Genomic DNA, 18,005 nt, shown 5'->3' with positions numbered 1-18,005 from the left:
AAATGCAGAAGAGACCACCTACGGAGCTTATGACGGTCCGTCGTGCTTGTGACGGTCCGTAGGTGGCAGCGTAGTGCAGCTGCTGAAGGAAGATGGGGACATCTGACCAAGTGTGGGGTTACGAAGCTTGTGACGGTCCGTCGTGTCTATGACGGTCCGTCCTTCAGGTTCGTCATGAAGTTCAGAGAAGTAATCCCAATACCCATATTCCAAGTGTTGATGTGTTTTGGAACGAAGACCCTCGACGGACCGTTGTGCCTATGACGGGTCCGTCATACTTTCCGTCGAGGGTGGTGAAGAGAGCAGCAGAAGAAATTGCACAAGTATGGGACGACGGAGTCCATGACGGTCCGTCGTGACCACGACGATCCGTCGTGAGGTCCGTCGACCCAGCCGCGTTTTGGCAGATTTCCAGCAAACAGAGTCCTTGTTTAATTAGGTTTTTTATTTTTTATAAATAGTTCGAAAAACCTCATTTTTGAGGTTAGACTCCGTATAGTTAGACACCAGATAGTTAGACTCCGTATTGTTAGATATCATATTATTAGACTCTGTTAGGTTAGACTCTGTTAGGTTAGATTCTTGATCATCATTAGACTTTTTGTGAGATTATTGAATACTTTGAGATTTTTGCAAGTTATTTTTGGTGATTAATCAAGCAAACTTTTGGATTTTACTCTTTCTCATTGAAGTAAGTACATGAACTCTTATTTAATATATTTGAATATTGTGTTTATGGCCATGAGTAACTAAACTCCATAACTAGGGTTGTGGGAACCATTGGCAAATAATGAGATAAACCCTAACTAAAATAACAATTCTAGAATAGTGTCTTGCATGTATTAATAATTCTTTCGCTTAGAAGTCTTTTTAACGGATGGCCAACGTTAGAACTCGCCTTAATGCTACTTGCCGGACAAGGAGGTAGATAATAGGAAAATAATTATTAACATAGATTTAGTGTATACTATATAATAGGCTAGTATTGATTGGTACGAGTTAATAACTTAGTCAAATATCGAATACGATGCTCAATATGAGGTAAGGATAAGGGTTAGGATAGCAACAGACGTAGCCGGACCAAGGTGCGGTGTGAGATTTTCTAGATGCCGGACCAAGAATTTAGAAATACATAACTTATCACTTTGCATGCAAGATATTAGGAAAGAATTGTTATAGTTAGAATTATCAAGTTATGAACCTGAGGGGAACACGTAAACCCTTGTTACTTTGATTAATTGGTTAAAATCCAACTGTCAAAGCTGTTAAGTGTCTCTTTCAAGTTCGTTATTTATTTTCACTCATTTAGAAATAGAAACCCCCCTTTTATGTTTTTACTTTCGAAGGAAGTCATTGACCAAACAATAGTAATAACAGGTTGAAGTTAAGTCTAGACTATTTTCCTCGTGGGAACGATCCCAACCTCACTAGTTGGGTTATTTACTTGACACGACCGCTTTACTTCTTATTTGAGAAGTAAGTTTGAGCGTATCACATATGCGGTTGACGCACGTTAGCTACTCTATACTTTAGTATCATGATGGAAAAGTCAATGTTTAAGGGTCTTCCAAAACTCCCACTAAGGACAGATGTTTTATGTGTGGATTGCCAATATGGTAAAGCACATCAATTTTCGTACGAGGATTTAAAATATAAAGCCAAGGAACCATTAAAATTAATTCACTCTGATGTATTCGGACCTCTAAAGCAACTCTCTATTTGTGGGATGAAATATATGTTAACCTTCATTGATGATTTTTCCAGGTATGTATGGATTTATTTTCTGAAGGAAAAGTCTTATACATTTTTAAAAATCAAAGAATTTATAAAGGTTGTCGAAACAGAAGTTGGCAAGAAAATTCTTTGCCTGCGAACTGCCAATGGTGGGGAATACACATCATATGAATTCTCTAAATTCCTTCTGAAGTATCAAATACGTCGTCAACTGACATGTCCAAATACTCCAAATGGTGTAGGAGAACGAAAGAACAGACACCTAGCAGAAATCTGTCGAAGCTTGCTTCACGCAAAAAATGTTTCGGGACAATTTTGTGCAGAAGCTATGAAAATTGCAACTTTTGTGCTCAATAGAATTTCTCAACAAAGTTTAAGTGTTCTTTCACCTTTTGAGAAGTTATGGTATATGAAACCGTTCGTTAGCCATTTTCATGTTTTCGGATGTGTATTCTATGTATTTGTACCTAACCATTTACGTAGCCATATAGACAAAAAGGTTGTTAGGTGTATCTTTGTTGCATATGACAGTCAACAAAAAGGGTGGCATTCTTTTGACGCAAGCACGGGAAAGAGTTACACTTTCGGAATGTGATATTTGATGAAGCTTCTTCATGGTTGCCTTCAAATAAGGAGATCCTATCAGATTCAAATGTTCTCAAAGATGTGTTGGACTCGTCTCATGTCCAGCCGAGTTTGGATGAAGCTGAAGATGAAGCTAACAAAGATATTGCTGGAAAAGGCGTGGCTCAAAATTCGTGGCAAATTGGTGTATATCAACAACAAAGTGAAGCAGATGAGCTAAGTGGAACAAACACCCCCCGTCTCTTAGAAGGTCATCAAGAAACAAAAAGCTTAATCAAAAGTATGCCAATGCTGTCATAGTAGAAGAAGAAGATGAAACAGAACCAAAGAATTTTGAGGAAGCATTCCAAAATCCGAAATGGATTAAAGCTACGAAGGAGGAAATTGATGCGCTAGAACTAAATCAAACTTGGGAGCTCGTGGTAAAGCTAAGAGATGTCAAACCTATCTCTTGCAAATAGATTAACAAGATAAAGCGTCACACAAATGGGTCAATTGAAAGGAACAAAGATCATCTTGCAGCATGGGGATTTTCTCAACAATATGGACTAGATTATGATGAAACATTTAGTCCAATGGCTAAGCTTACTACAGTCCGGATCATACTTGCACTTGCTGCCAGTAAAAATTGGAACCTATGAAAGATGGACATAAAGAATGTCTTTCTGCACGGAGAGTTGGATCGAGAGATCTACATGTATCAACTAATGGGATTTCAGAGTCAAGATCATCCCAAGTATGTATGTAAGATTTGAAAAGCGCTATATGGGTTAAAGAAAGCACCAAGGGCATGGTATGGTAAGATGTCTGAATTTCTTACTCATAGTTGTTATTCTGTAGCACTGGCAGATTCCAGCTTGTTTGTGAAAATTGTTGGAAAGAAACTATCCATTGTGCTATTATATGTGGATGATCTAATTCTAACAGGAGACTGTGAAGAAGAAATTCTTCTATCAAAATATGAATTTGTCAGTCTGCTTCCAGATTAAGGAACTTGGACAACTCAAACATTTTCTTGGGTTTGAGGTTGATTATAATGAAGATGAAAGTTGTTTGCATCACAAAAGATATTCTAAAGATCTGTTGATGAAGTTTGGAATGTTGAATTGCAAACCAATATCAACACCATTGGAGCCAAATGCTAAGATTTGTGCACATGAAGGAAAAGACTTAGAATATGTGACGATGTATCGACAATTGGTAGGTAACATGATTTATTTAAATCAGACTAGACCTGAAAATTCTTTTGCAGTTGGTATGATGAGTCGCTACATGCATAATGCAAAGAAGCACCCTATGGAGGTTTTTCGATGAATACTAAGATACGTGAAAAGTAAATTGATTATGGTCTTTTGTACAAGAAAGGTGAAGAATGCAAGTTGGTCGGATATTGTGACTCTGACTATGTAGGGGATCATTATACCCAAGGTTCAAAAACTAGTTATGTGTTTAATCTCGGAGATGGAGTGATTTCGTGGTGCAGTAAAAGGCAACCAACTGTGTCAGTGTCAACAACAGAAGCAGAGTATAGGGCAGCAACAGTTACAGAACAAGAAAGTATGTGGCTTATGCAATTGATTAAGGATTTACACAAACCAGTTGGCTACTCGGCTACCTTGTACAGTGATAATCAGTCAGCAATTTTCTTGGCTGAAAATCCTGTTTTTCATGATAGGAAGAAACACGTGAAAATACATTACCACTTCATCAGGGAAAAAGTGTTGCAAGGAGAGATTGATTTGCAGCATATTAAAACTGAGCAACAAATTGCAGACGTGTTCACGAAAGTCTTAAGTTTCCATAAGTTTTAAAGTTTATGTCAATAACTAGGCATGGTTAAGACCGAAGCTGATGTCGAGAGGGGGGTTAAAAGTTGTACAACATCAGCCGCTATTATTTGGTTTGGCTAAGTCTGCAGTAGATCTATATTTTAGCTTTCAGTTGGTAGTTGTTTTCTTTTTACTCTTGATAGTTTTCCTATTGTGTAGTATTGCAGAATTGTATCCTAATGTTTAGATGAGTTCATTTAGTGGAATTACATTCGTGGATTAGTGGGAATATGATTCAATAACATGTAAACCTATATAAGGCTACAAAGTCTATTAAATAATATCATCTAGTAACAATCTCTGCAACAGAACTTGGTTATCTTTTATTGTTGCTGTTATTTCCATTTCTTCAAATATTGGTTTCCTTATCGAGTTGTCTTCATCACTCTCTACCGATTTATGGTGCACTTTTTGTTCTTGGGGAGTCCAAAATTTTAAGTTTGATCGGGAATTTGCACATGAAATCTTCAAAATGTTTTAATGAAATTGATATATTTATAAAGGAAAAGGGTCATATTTTCCCTTGTACACTTGGAAAAGGGTCATTTTACCCTCCGTTATACTTTTTTGATATACTAGTTCTCGAACACGTGCAACACACGTGTATTTAATACCATTTTAAATTTCACAAACACACAGTCAACTATGAAACTGTGTGCTTCAAACATAGTCCATGTCCACATATCAAAGTTCAAATATGCACAGGCATAACTTATATCAATTTGAGTTTTATTGCAACAGAAACTTTTCCCAAATAGATATTATACTAAAAGAAGTGAATATGCTGCTAGATTAGAAAAAATACAAAAAGTGTGGTCTATATTTGTAGCTAAACCAATTAAATTTGGCACATATTTACGTAAAGTAGACTTTTTTGGAGGAGAAATCTAACCAAAGAAAGAAAATGAAATAATTGGGCAAACCCACCTTACGATACACTTTAAAAAGTATTTAACGAATGTGAAAAGATTGATCAGAATAAATATAATTTAGAAGATAAGACTATGTACAACCAATAATAACCAAGAAATTATTTATATATATATATATATATATATACACATATGTGTATATATATATATATATATATATAAATAATTTCTTGGTTATTATTGGTTGTACATAGTCTTATCTTCTAAATTATATTTATTCTGATCAATCTTTTCACATTCGTTAAATACTTTTTAAAGTGTATCGTAAGGTGGGTTTGCCCAATTATTTCATTTTCTTTCTTTGGTTAGATTTCTCCTCCAAAAAAGTCTACTTTACGTAAATATGTGCCAAATTTAATTGGTTTAGCTACAAATATAGACCACACTTTTTGTATTTTTTCTAATCTAGCAGCATATTCACTTCTTTTAGTATAATATCTATTTGGGAAAAGTTTCTGTTGCAATAAAACTCAAATTGATATAAGTTATGCCTGTGCATATTTGAACTTTGATATGTGGACATGGACTATGTTTGAAGCACACAGTTTCATAGTTGACTGTGTGTTTGTGAAATTTAAAATGGTATTAAATACACGTGTGTTGCACGTGTTCGAGAACTAGTATATCAAAAAAGTATAACGGAGGGTAAAATGACCCTTTTCCAAGTGTACAAGGGAAAATATGACCCTTTTCCTTTATAAATATATCAATTTCATTAAAACATTTTGAAGATTTCATGTGCAAATTCCCGATCAAACTTAAAATTTTGGACTCCCCAAGAACAAAAAGTGCACCATAAATCGGTAGAGAGTGATGAAGACAACTCGATAAGGAAACCAATATTTGAAGAAATGGAAATAACAGCAACAATAAAAGATAACCAAGTNTTAGAATAATTCTTAATTAAAATATCTAATTTAATTTATGTTTCTTGAAATTATTTAAAATATAATTTTTTTCATTTAATATTTATTTCGGGATTCAAGGAATTTTGATTGTTCGTATTATGCAATATTAAATTTGAATTACAATTTTACTCTTGTGTTATATAGATAGATAGATGGTATTCTATACTTATTTTATAAATGAGAAGCCACAAAATTAAAATTTAAAAAACCATTTTGTCTATCAAATATTGAACGTTCATTTGGCACTTCAAGCTTTCATTATTTCTAATAATGCCATCTTCAAATAAGACCTTTGGCTTTCTAAAAAAATTAAATTAAATTAATCCCTCATAATCTACTAGTACATTAACTAAATTTATGTTAGCTAACCTCTTTTTTTATAATATGTAGAATTCAAAAGGTCAATAAGTAATTAAAATTGAAAAAGAAATACCAACCAAAAAAAAAAGCTAAAAGGAAGAAAGGATTTACATCTGAATATTTTTAGCATTTTTTATGTAATCTACTTTCTTCTTTGTCAGTAAAAAAACAGTAAAAGAAGCATGCAGAACAGTAAAAAGTTTGAATAAGAATTGTGCGCGATAAGTTCTTTGTTAGAGCGAAATACATTCATACAATAATGATTGATATGAAGATATACAATACTTATTTGGAACTATCTATGAAATTATAAGTCGTTTACTATATTGGTAAATAGTATCTTTATTTTTACAAATTTGGATGTTCTCCTTGTACTTTAGTTTCTTACTAGTGAAACTATTCGCGCTTCGCGCGATTATATGAAATATTTATAAGATAATAATATGAATTATATAATATTTAGGTTAGTATCGAATATATAGATAATATTTATATTTCTCCACGTCTGCGATATCATAGAATTTTTTAAAACATCTAAAATATATTTATTTGTTTTGTATATGTATATATTAGAACAAAATATTCACCGTAGTAAAGTAAATGGAATAAGGGATAATATGTTGAAATAACAATATATTGTATTAGGTTGAAAATATTTTAGATGTTTTAATTTTCTCTATCTTTTCTAGGAGTAGTGATGTTCTATCCAAACTCTGATTTCGTCAAAACAAAATTGTTTTCTTTTATTTTATTATTACATTTGGTTATTATAATTTTTTAAACATTAATTAAATATTTATAAGATTTACGAAAAATGAAGCATATAAAGTCATGATTCATATTTGGTATTAAACTTTACAAGTAAGATGAAGAGACATGAGTTATAAATAATTCAAATGTATAATTTTATTAGCCACTAAATGTATTGCTAATTATGTATTGATTTTATTTGTAAAATAAAAAAATAAAAATAATTTGTGAAAATACAAAAAATGAACAGAGAAAATATAATAATTGGTGACTACATAAAATTATAAATACATTTCAAAGCAAAAAGAACGACGACAGATTGTTACATACGCAAAAATTGACATCATTAAAATAATAATATATTTTTCAATTACTTTTTATAATTTATAGTGAAACTAATCATCATAAATTTTGTTGTTGTTAAAATGAAATAATTATATTTATATTTTTCATAACAAAGAGAAAATAGAATACTAAAGGATCAAATGATTAGTATTGACAATATAATACGTTTAGCTAAATTATTTACATAAATAAAAATTTTAAAAACTCTAGCAAAAGTAACTATGTTGCTAATAAATTTCAAAGTGAAAAAATAATCTCTAATTATGCTTCTTTTTTTTTCCTTGTGCCATCTTCCTTTGCAAAGAGATCCGCCATCATGTTTTGATCCATATGTCAAACTCTTCATATATGCAACCAACTGAATAAAAAAAATGCATATACGAATTAAAAATAATTATATCAAAAGAAATAATGAAATATAAACCATATTTAATATATTTATATATTATCTTTTCAATAGTAATAACAATACTAAATAATAATTATTTCTTGAAATCTAACAAATATTATAATCAAACTATATTATATATGGAAAACTAACTATTAGAAAGAGTAATTGCGTACGGACAAAACATTGTTAAGAATTAAACAGATTTTTTTAATCATACTTGATAAATTATAATACAAACATAAAAATATATATTAAGAAAGCATGTCTAAGTACATAAAAAAAACAAAGACTTAAGAATGAAATATATCTTACCTTCATATACCTTTTTTTTGTTACATGTTAGCTAATTCACAAACAAGTATTATGAAGAAGAGAAATTATAACTTTGTATGTGAATCTTCATGAAAATAAATATGAATCTATATAGACAAAATAAAGGAAATGAAAAAATAAGGACTTGAGAATGATATATTTATTAACTTCATGTACTTTTTTTTTGTTACATGTTAGTTTCCTTCACAAATCAAATACGAATTTATATAGACAAAAATAGAGGAAATAAAAAATAAAAATTTCAATGAAGTATTTCTTACCTTCATGTACTTCTTTTTTTGTTACAAGGGAAAAGGGTCTGATATACCCCTCAACTTTGTCATTTAGAGCTGATATACCCCTTGTTATTAAAGTGGCTCATATATACCCCTACTTGTAAACAAATGGCTCACATATACCCTTTTTCTCTAACAGAAATGAAAAAAAAATAATTTTAATCTAAATTTTTATTATTTTTTTTCTAAAAAATATAATCCTATATGAGTAAATTTAATCCTCGTCAAACATATTTTTTTTGACTTTTTTTGTTTCAATGACTAATTTATAATTATTATTTCGAATCAAATTTATTTATGTTTCACTAATATTCTTGTAAAACTTATTGTAGATGACCAAATTTTTTCTTCGAATACAAAATTAAATTACAATACACACAAAAAATAGTTTAATTTTTTTTCTTTAAACTAAGGAATGTAAGAATAAAAAAAATAAGAATAAGAAACTAAAATAATTATAATAAAAGAAGTCAAAAAATAAATTATGTATGAAAAAAATTAAAATATACCTTGAACTTTGATAGAAGAATCATATATACTCCTAAATATTTTTTTTAAAAAAAATAGAACTAATAAATATAGATATAAAACTAATTTTTTAACTTCCGTTAAGTGAAGGGTATATGTGAGCCATTTTGTAACGGCAGGGGTATATGTGAGCCGTTTGTATAACGGTAAGGGCATATATGAGCCACTTTTATAACGAGGGGTATATCAACTCCAAATGACAAAGTTGAGGGGTATATCAGACCCTTTTCCCTTGTTACAAATCAAACTTATATGATGAAAAATAAAGAATAATTGTGAATGTGAATCTTCATGAAACTAATATAAATTTATAGGCAAAATAAAGGAATTCCATAAGACACATAAACTTATAAATTTAAATTGGAGGTTATGAATATAAAAATTATGAGAGTCATGAATATTATTAAAAGTAAAAATTAAAGAGGGGCAAGTAATGGGTAGTAACTCCTAGTGAATAAATTAAAAAATAAAAATAAAAATACTTAAAATGTAAAAAAAAAATACTATGATTCATCATTAGAAATGAGATAAACAAATAGAAAAAAAATAGAGAGAGTTTTTTAATTATAAATGTTCATACATTAATAAAGTATTTATTTGTATATTTGTATAAATGAAGTAATATATTTTTACAATAAAATAATTAATTAAAATTTAAAAAAATCAAAAATAAATAAATTATGTTTCTTTTTTAATTATAAGTGAGATAAATAAATAAAATATGAAGAGTTTTTGTTATAAATGACACACCATTAATAAAATATTTATTTGTAATAAATTTGAGTAATTTTTTATGATAGATAATAATTTTTTTTTAAAAAAAAAAGATGGAAAAAGCTAAATGCAAATGGAGGCCATATAGAGGTGCCACATCAACTCCTCTATGGTCCTCATTTATATATATATATTGATTTTTTGTAAGTCAAAATTACCCGTCATTACCAAATTCGTATACATTATAAACAGAGTGTTCCTACTTTAGTTATGCAAAGAGAATATTGATGTCTCTTTCATTCTCTTCTTAATTAGAAGGTATATGTTATTTTTTTGGAGAAGTGTCTAAAACTTAAATAGAATGATTTGCAAAGTTATGTTGGAACTTTAAAGATCACGGCTATTTATTATCTATTCGAAATAACACAATTGTGACTATCATTTATTATTTTTGTAAAAAAATGCCTTTTGTCTCAAAACTGAGCAATCAAAATAAATAACATCACATTTTGTATCATAAACAAAACATAGAACGTTCAAACATAAAAGATCATTCTAGAATTCTTATTAACCTTTCTCCTCCAGAATAGCTGGTCACTTCACCCTTTGGAGAAACCGTTAACAGTGCAATATTTGTGTCACATAAAATCCCCAACTCATTTGACTTCTTAACAATGCTATCCTTGCGCTTTGAGTAGAACTGTTGACGGGATACTGGATCCTCAATTTTCTTCATCACAATATTATTGCGACCCATGAAATTAAATAATGCAAACTAGAATTGGAAGTTAGATGCAATGTTGTTCTTCAATGAACTGAGAAATATATAGATCAACACAAAAACAAAAAGGAAAAAGTTACCTGAAAGAATTTAATGAAATAACATGTTAGTCTTAAGTTAAAACAGTTAATATGTTACAATCTAATAGACAATCAAATATTTTTTTAGAAGAAACGACTTTCTACATATGCACACAATTGATTAACAAAAATTTGTGGGTGGTAACTTGTTGAGAGGAAAATAAAAATAACTTCTAAGCTCCTTCTTTCACATAATGATGTTAGACAAAGTCCTATTTACTACTTTCCCTAGAATTTTAATGGCAATATGATATAATTGTAGTCTATAGAAGAATTAATATTTTGTTATCTTAAGATAAGTACAAGGTGCATGGGTAAATTGTTAAAAGAATGAAAAAAGTCTCACATTAGTGATTAATGAGATGGGTGGACTCCTTATAAGGCTTGAACAATCCTCCTCCCTTTGAACTAGTTTTTGGGGTGTGAGTTAGGCTTAACGCATAATTTCACACAAAACACCTTTAATAGAATTAAAATTATACTCCCTTTGTACCAATTTATGTGTCACTTTTTATTTTTCGAGAGTCAAGTAGTTTAAGTTTGACAAAAAATTTGTGCATGAAATCATTAATTTTTTTTAATGAAATTTATATATTTATAAACCATGTAAAGAGCACTATAAATCACAATAATTTTAAATTTAAAATAGTTAAAATATATATTAAAAATTTTACCGTCAAAGATAGATTTTTTTGAATCTCGAATTCTTAAAAGTGTTACATAAATTGAGACAGAGGGAGTATATTCGTAAAACAAATTTATGTCAATGTGGAGTAAAATTATTTCTTTTAGTATGATTATAGCATTTCACGATAGGGAAACTAAAATATGTGGGTCAAAGTCAGATTCAAGATGTTAAATTCATAGGTTCTAAATTTTAAAATCGATTGAGGCCAGCATATTTTTATTGTTAGGTGAGTTTTTGACACAAATATAAAGTTTGAATCAATCCTACTGAGGTACAACTGAAATGATAACTTACAGTGTAGATTTGCCTAACTAATGATGAAATATGATACTTAATAATGATACAACTAAAAATAGTATAAGAAAAAAAATAGGTCATATCATTTGGCTTTGTGACATCCTCCTCTCTTGTTTATCAACTTTACCCTTGACCTATCAATAAAATATGTGATCACAACTTATAATTTTTTTCTGAAGTTTATGTACTTATATTTTTAAATAGTAGATAAATTTGCGAGGACTAGTGACACATGGATAGAGATTCTTGCTATCTTTCTCTATATTCTATTAGCAACCCTTTTTGTTATAGGGTTCAAACTCGAATCATGCACTTAACTCATAACATGTCGTGCTCCGACCAATATACCATACAAACGGAGGAAATTCATACATTGAGTTATTTATATACCTATTAAAAATATAGCTTAAAACTTAATCATGGACCCCTTTGATTGAAATTATCAGCTCATACTGAATGGTGAACTTATGATTAAAATAAACAAACTTAAGATTATTGAATGTGAACTGAGAAAGTCATAAAGTCTAGCTAACGTCTACCGCCACAAACTCACTTCTCAAGATGCAAGCATTTATCATCATTGCATGAAAAATGCTACGTTCACTCCTTTCTAAAACAATTGTATTTTGAAATGAAGTAATGCAAACTCGTTTTCTCACAATATCATATATAGGATTGTTTGGAAAGATACCTGGTTGCTGTTAAAATTAACATTTTTTTTGGAACAGTGAGTGTGAAGTAACATCATATAAGCCAAAAAATATCAACTTTGAAAAACTCACACACAATTACCTAATGTGTCGAGCACCTCAAAGAAATATTTGAATCTTTGTTCAAATAAAGCTATGTAAGCCCCTTGTGAAAAGGAATGATCATTTGTATTGGAAAAACTCCACTTCTTGGTCATAGCTCAACAATTGATCTACCTGAAAACATGCATTTTTCTCATGTTCAAGGAAAGTTTATACGTATTTTATGTGTTCTTTTCGAGATTAAAAATAAAAAATTAGAACTTTTTCACTATTCGATACACATTCGTACTGCTTCACATGTTGAATTGCCTTGTACACTTTCCAAGGCTCAAAGAGCTCCCATCACTTTCCTTTATCATCAACAAGTTTCTTGTTTTTTCCTTTTTTTCTCTTTCCCGCATTCATCTTTCTCGATAGATTAAATTTTTCTTGAGACTTCAAAAGGCTTCAAAGAGTTTCCATTACTTTCTATTATCATCAATAAGATTTAACTATGCTTTGATTTTCTCTTTCCTGCATTTGTCCTACTCCACACATTAAATTTCCCCCAATACTTTTGATTGTAAAGAAGAATCTACAAATTATGTAGAAAAATATCTAAGGAGGAAGAACATTCTTTCAATGATTAAACGTACCTATTATGACTTTTGTTAGTAACTAATCTTCCTGTAACTAACAACAAGAGGATTAGTTATAACTAACTCATGAAAAGACTGTTGAATCCATCCCATTTTTTGGTCAACTTTAGCTATTCAATTGCTACAAGCAATTGTTAAAAAGGAATAGTAATTGGAGGTGAAAATAAAAGATTTGGTGGTTGGCAAATTGGTAAGATTTGCAACCATTATTGACTTTGCTATATTTACCTATGTCATTAGTGACATAGGCATGGTTTTATCCTTCTATAAATAGAGCATTCTTGCTCATTTGTAGAACACACCAAATTAGAGAGAAAAAACATTTTGAGAGAAAAGTGAGGTATTCCATAGACAATACAAGAAAAATAGTCAATGAAAAAAAATAAAGTGTGAGCGATATTTTAGTAAGGTGGAAATCAAAAGAGTGTTCTTCCTTTTGAGTGTGTAGTAGTCACTTTGAGTATTGTATTCGTGACTACACAATGTAAAATTCCTTACTATAGTAATAGCAGTTGCTCCTCTTGGCCCGTGGTTTTTTCTCTTATTTAGAAGAGTTTCCACGTAAAATTCTTGGTGTCGTTATTTTCCAATTTTATTTCCATTACTTTTAACATATATATTGTTGTGTTTATCCGCATTTTCCCAGCAAACTGGTATCAGAGACAAGATTTTATCTGAGTATGCTTTGTGGTTGCAGCACAGTCTGAACTTCAACATCAGAAAAGATTTACTCTGATTTGAGATAACAATATTTTTGGGGAAAAACAATGGAAGCCAACACAAGTAGAATAGTTACTTTGAATGTTGTTAACTATGCCATTTGGAAGGGGAAAATGGAAGATTTTCTTTATGTCAAGAACTTTTACAAACCAGTATTTACCACAATAAAGCCTGATAATAAAACAGATGAAGAGTGGAATCTGTTGCACAGACAGTTTTGTGGATTCATTAGACAATGGGTCGACAATAATGTGTTGAACTATATTTCTGGGGAACACATGCTCGAACCTTATAGAAGCATCTTGAAAGTTTATATGCTCGGCATACTGTCAATAACAAAATGTTCTTAATGAAGCAGATGTTGAGTTTAAAGTATAATGATGGTTCTCCAATGACAGACCATCTGAATAATTTTCAGGGGATCATGAATCAGTAATCTGCTATGGGCACCAAATTTGATGAAGAAATTCAAGGCTTGCTTCCACTTGGTTCCCTACTAGACTCTTGGAAAAACATTTAGAACTTCATTGTCGAATTCTGCTTCGGATGGTGTGATTTCTATGGATTCCGCCAAGAGTAGTGTCTTGAACGAAGAGATAAGAAGAAAAACTCAAGGTTCTTATTCGTTGGATGTCAGGATAACTGGCCCTAGGGAGAGAAACAAAACTCGTGGTTCTCATAATAGAGAACAAAACAGGAGCAAATCAAGAGGAAGACTTAAGGATATTGAGTGCTATCATTGTGGTATGAAAGGGAACACAAAGATGTTCTGCAGGAAGTTGAAGAGGGAAAACAAAAACAAAGAGGAAACTAAAGAAAATGGCAATGAAAATTGCCTAGCCACCGTCACCACCGAAGACCTTGTTAACGTTCTTGATGCAGACATGATAAGTATTGCTTGTGATGAGTCAAGCTGGGTTATGGACACTGGTGCCGCATCTCATGTGACATCAAGGAAGGATTTTTTCTCTTCCTATACTCCTGGTGATTCTGGAACCTTGTGTATGGGTAATGAGACTATTTTTAGGGTGGTTGGTATTGGTATTAATTTGTTTGAAAACTAGTGTTGGAACTAAACTAGTTTTGAACAATGTGAAACATGCTCCTAAAGTTCTTTTGCACATGATTTCTGTTGGTGTTTTAGCTGATAAATGATATGTTAGTACCAACGGTGATGGAAAATGGAAGCTTATTAAGGGTTCCTTGGTTGTGGCTCGTGGTAACAAACGTCGTGGTCTATACTAGACTACGACCTCTACTTGTATTGATATGGTGATTGCGGTTGAAAGTGATAACTCTTCAATGTTATGGCATAAGAGACTTAGACACATCAGCGAGAAAGGACTTAATGTTCTAGCCAAGAAGAAGTTTTTTGTCAAATTTCAGAATTGCTAAATTAGGAAAGTGTGAACATTGCTTGGCTGGTAAAAAAATAGAGTTTCCTTTAAGTCCTACCCTCCTTTGAGAAAGACAGAGTTGCTTGAGTTGGTGCACTCTGATTTATGTGGTCCAATGAAGACAAAGACATTGGGTGGTGCACTCTATTTTGTCCCTTTCTTTGATGATTGCTCGAGAAAACTTTGGGTCTATGTCTTGAAGACTAAAGACAAGTGTTAGGTGTCCTTAAGCAGTTTCAGACTTCAGTTGAAAGAGAAACTGGAAAGAAATTGAAGTGTATTCGTACTGATAATGGTGGTGAATATTGTGGACCATTTGACAAATACTGCAAGCATCAATGTATTAGACACCATAAGACTCCTCCCACGACTCCTCAACTTAATGGTTTGGATGAGAGAATGAATAGGACCTTGATGGAAAGATTTAGATGTTTGCTTTCTGAAGCAAAGTTGACGAACTCATTTTGGGGTGAGGCTTTATTGACCGCTGCACATGTTATTAATTTATCTCCTACTGTTGCTTTGCAAAGTGATGTACCATATAGTGTTTGGTACGGAAAGGATATTTCCTACGACCATTTGAGAGTATTTGGTTGCAAAGCTTTTGTACATGTGCCAAAAGATGAAAGGTCAAAGTTAGATGCCAAGACAAAGCAGCATCTTCATTGGATATGGCCTTGATGAATTTGGTTACAGGCTATATGATCCAATTGAAAAGAAACTTGTGAGAAGCCGTGATATTATTTTCATGAAGAATCAAACAATTGAAGATATTGACAAAGCGGAGAAGCTAGAATCTTCAAGTTTTGATGGTATAGTTCATCATGACGAAGTTCCTCACACAAGTGTGCATGATGTTGTTGGGCTTGATAATCATGGTGGCACCCATAATCATGTATCGAATCAACATGTTGATGTTGATAATAACAATGATATTGTTATTGATGATCTTGTTGCTCATGAAGTTGTGAACGAATCAAATATTCCGCCTCGGAGGTCCACAAGACAGCGGTTTCGTTCCTCCCGTTATTCACCCAATGAGTATGTGTTACTCACTGACGGGGTAGAACCTGAATGTTATGAAGAGGCCATGGAAGATGAGCAGAAGGATTAATGGATTGAAACCATGCAAGATGAGATGAAATCTCTGCATGAGAACAACACTTATGAGTTGGTAAAATTACTCAAGGGCATGAAAGCTTTGAAGAACAAGTGGATGTTCAAAGTTAAAGTTGAAGTACACAACGTGAAGCCTAGGTACAAAGCTAGATTGGTTGTTAAGGGATCCGATCAAAGGAACGGTATTGACTTTGACGAAATAGTTTCTCTTGTTGTGAAAATGCTTCTCGATTTGCACAGTTCTAGGTTTGCCTGCTAGTCTTAATTTGGAGATTGAGCAGATGGATGTGAAGACGACCTTCCTTCACGGTGACCTAGAAGAAGAGATTTATATGGAACAGCCTGAGGGCTTCAAAGTAGATGGTAAAGAAAATTTTGTGTGCAAACTCAGAAAGAGTCTATATGGCCTAAAGCAAGCTCCCAGACAGTGCGTCAAGAAGTTTGTATCTGTTATGGGGGAGCAAGACTATAAGAAAACTTCTTCAGATCATTGCGTATTTGTACAAAAATTTTCTAACCATGATTTTATCATCCTTTTGTTGTATGTGGATGATATGTTGATTGTGGGAAATAATTCTTCCAACATTGACGAGCTGAAGCAATAGTTGTGTAAGTCTTTTTCTATGAAAGACTAGGGTCATGCCAAACAAATATTGGGCATGAGAATTACTCATCTCAGAAATAAAAGGAATATTTATTTGTCCTTGAAGAAGTACATTGATCATGTACTAGAGCGCTTCAATATGAAGAATACTAAGCCTGTTAGCAAACCTCTTGCTGGTCATATGAAGTTGAGCAAGAAGATCTGTCCTACAACTAAAGAGGAAAAAGAGAGCATGGCCAAAGTTCCATATTTCTTGACGACGGAGGAATATGGAAATTTGGCCATGTTCACTTTTTTCTCCCTAGTTGTAGGACACATCTTCTTGCTCAACTTCATAAGACTAGCAAGAGGTATCCTAACAGGCTGAGCATTCTTCAAATTGAAGCGCTGCAGTACGCGTTCAATGTACTTCTTGTGGGACAAATAAATCTTCCTTTTATTTGTAAGACAAGTAATTCTCATGCCCAAAATTTGCTTGGCATGACCCAAGTCTTTCATAGAAAAAGACTTACACAACTCTTTCTTCAGCTCTTCAATCTTGGAAGTATTCTTTCCCACAATCAACATATCATCACTTACAACAAAAGGATGATAAAATCATTGTCAGTAATTTTTTGTACAAATACGCAATGATCTGAAGAAGTCTTCTTATAGCCTTGCTCCCCCATAACATATTCAAACTTTTTGTACCACTGTCTAGGAGCTTGTTTTAGGCCATAGAGACTCTTTTTGAGTTTCCATACAAAATTTTCTTTACCATCTACTTTGAAGCCCTCAGGTTGTTCCATATAAATTTCTTCTTCTAGGTCACCGTGAAGGAATGTCGTCTTCACATCCATCTGCTCAATCTCTAAATTAAGACTAGCAGCCAAACCTAGAACTATGCGAATCGAGGACATTTTCACAACAGGAGAAAATATTTCATCAAAGTCTATACCTTTCCATTGACCGGATCCCTTAACAACCAATCTATCTTTGTGCCTGGGCTTCAAGTTGTGTTCTTCAACTTTAACTTTGAACACCCACTTTTTCTTCAAAGCTCTCATGCCCTTGGGCAATTTTACCAACTCATAAGTGTGGTTATCATGCAAAGACTTCATCTCATCTTGCATGGCTTCAATCCATTGATTCTTGTGCTCATCTTCCATGGCCTCTTATAAAATTCAGGTTCTCCCCCGTCAGTTAGTAACACATACTCATTGGGTGAATAACGGGAGGAAGGAAACCGCTGTCATGTGGACCTCC

The sequence above is a fragment of the Solanum pennellii genome, chromosome 6 (genome assembly GCF_001406875.1).
Source record: "Solanum pennellii chromosome 6, SPENNV200".
Taxonomy (NCBI): domain Eukaryota; kingdom Viridiplantae; phylum Streptophyta; class Magnoliopsida; order Solanales; family Solanaceae; genus Solanum; species Solanum pennellii.
Note: the sequence above shows the minus strand (reverse complement) of the source record.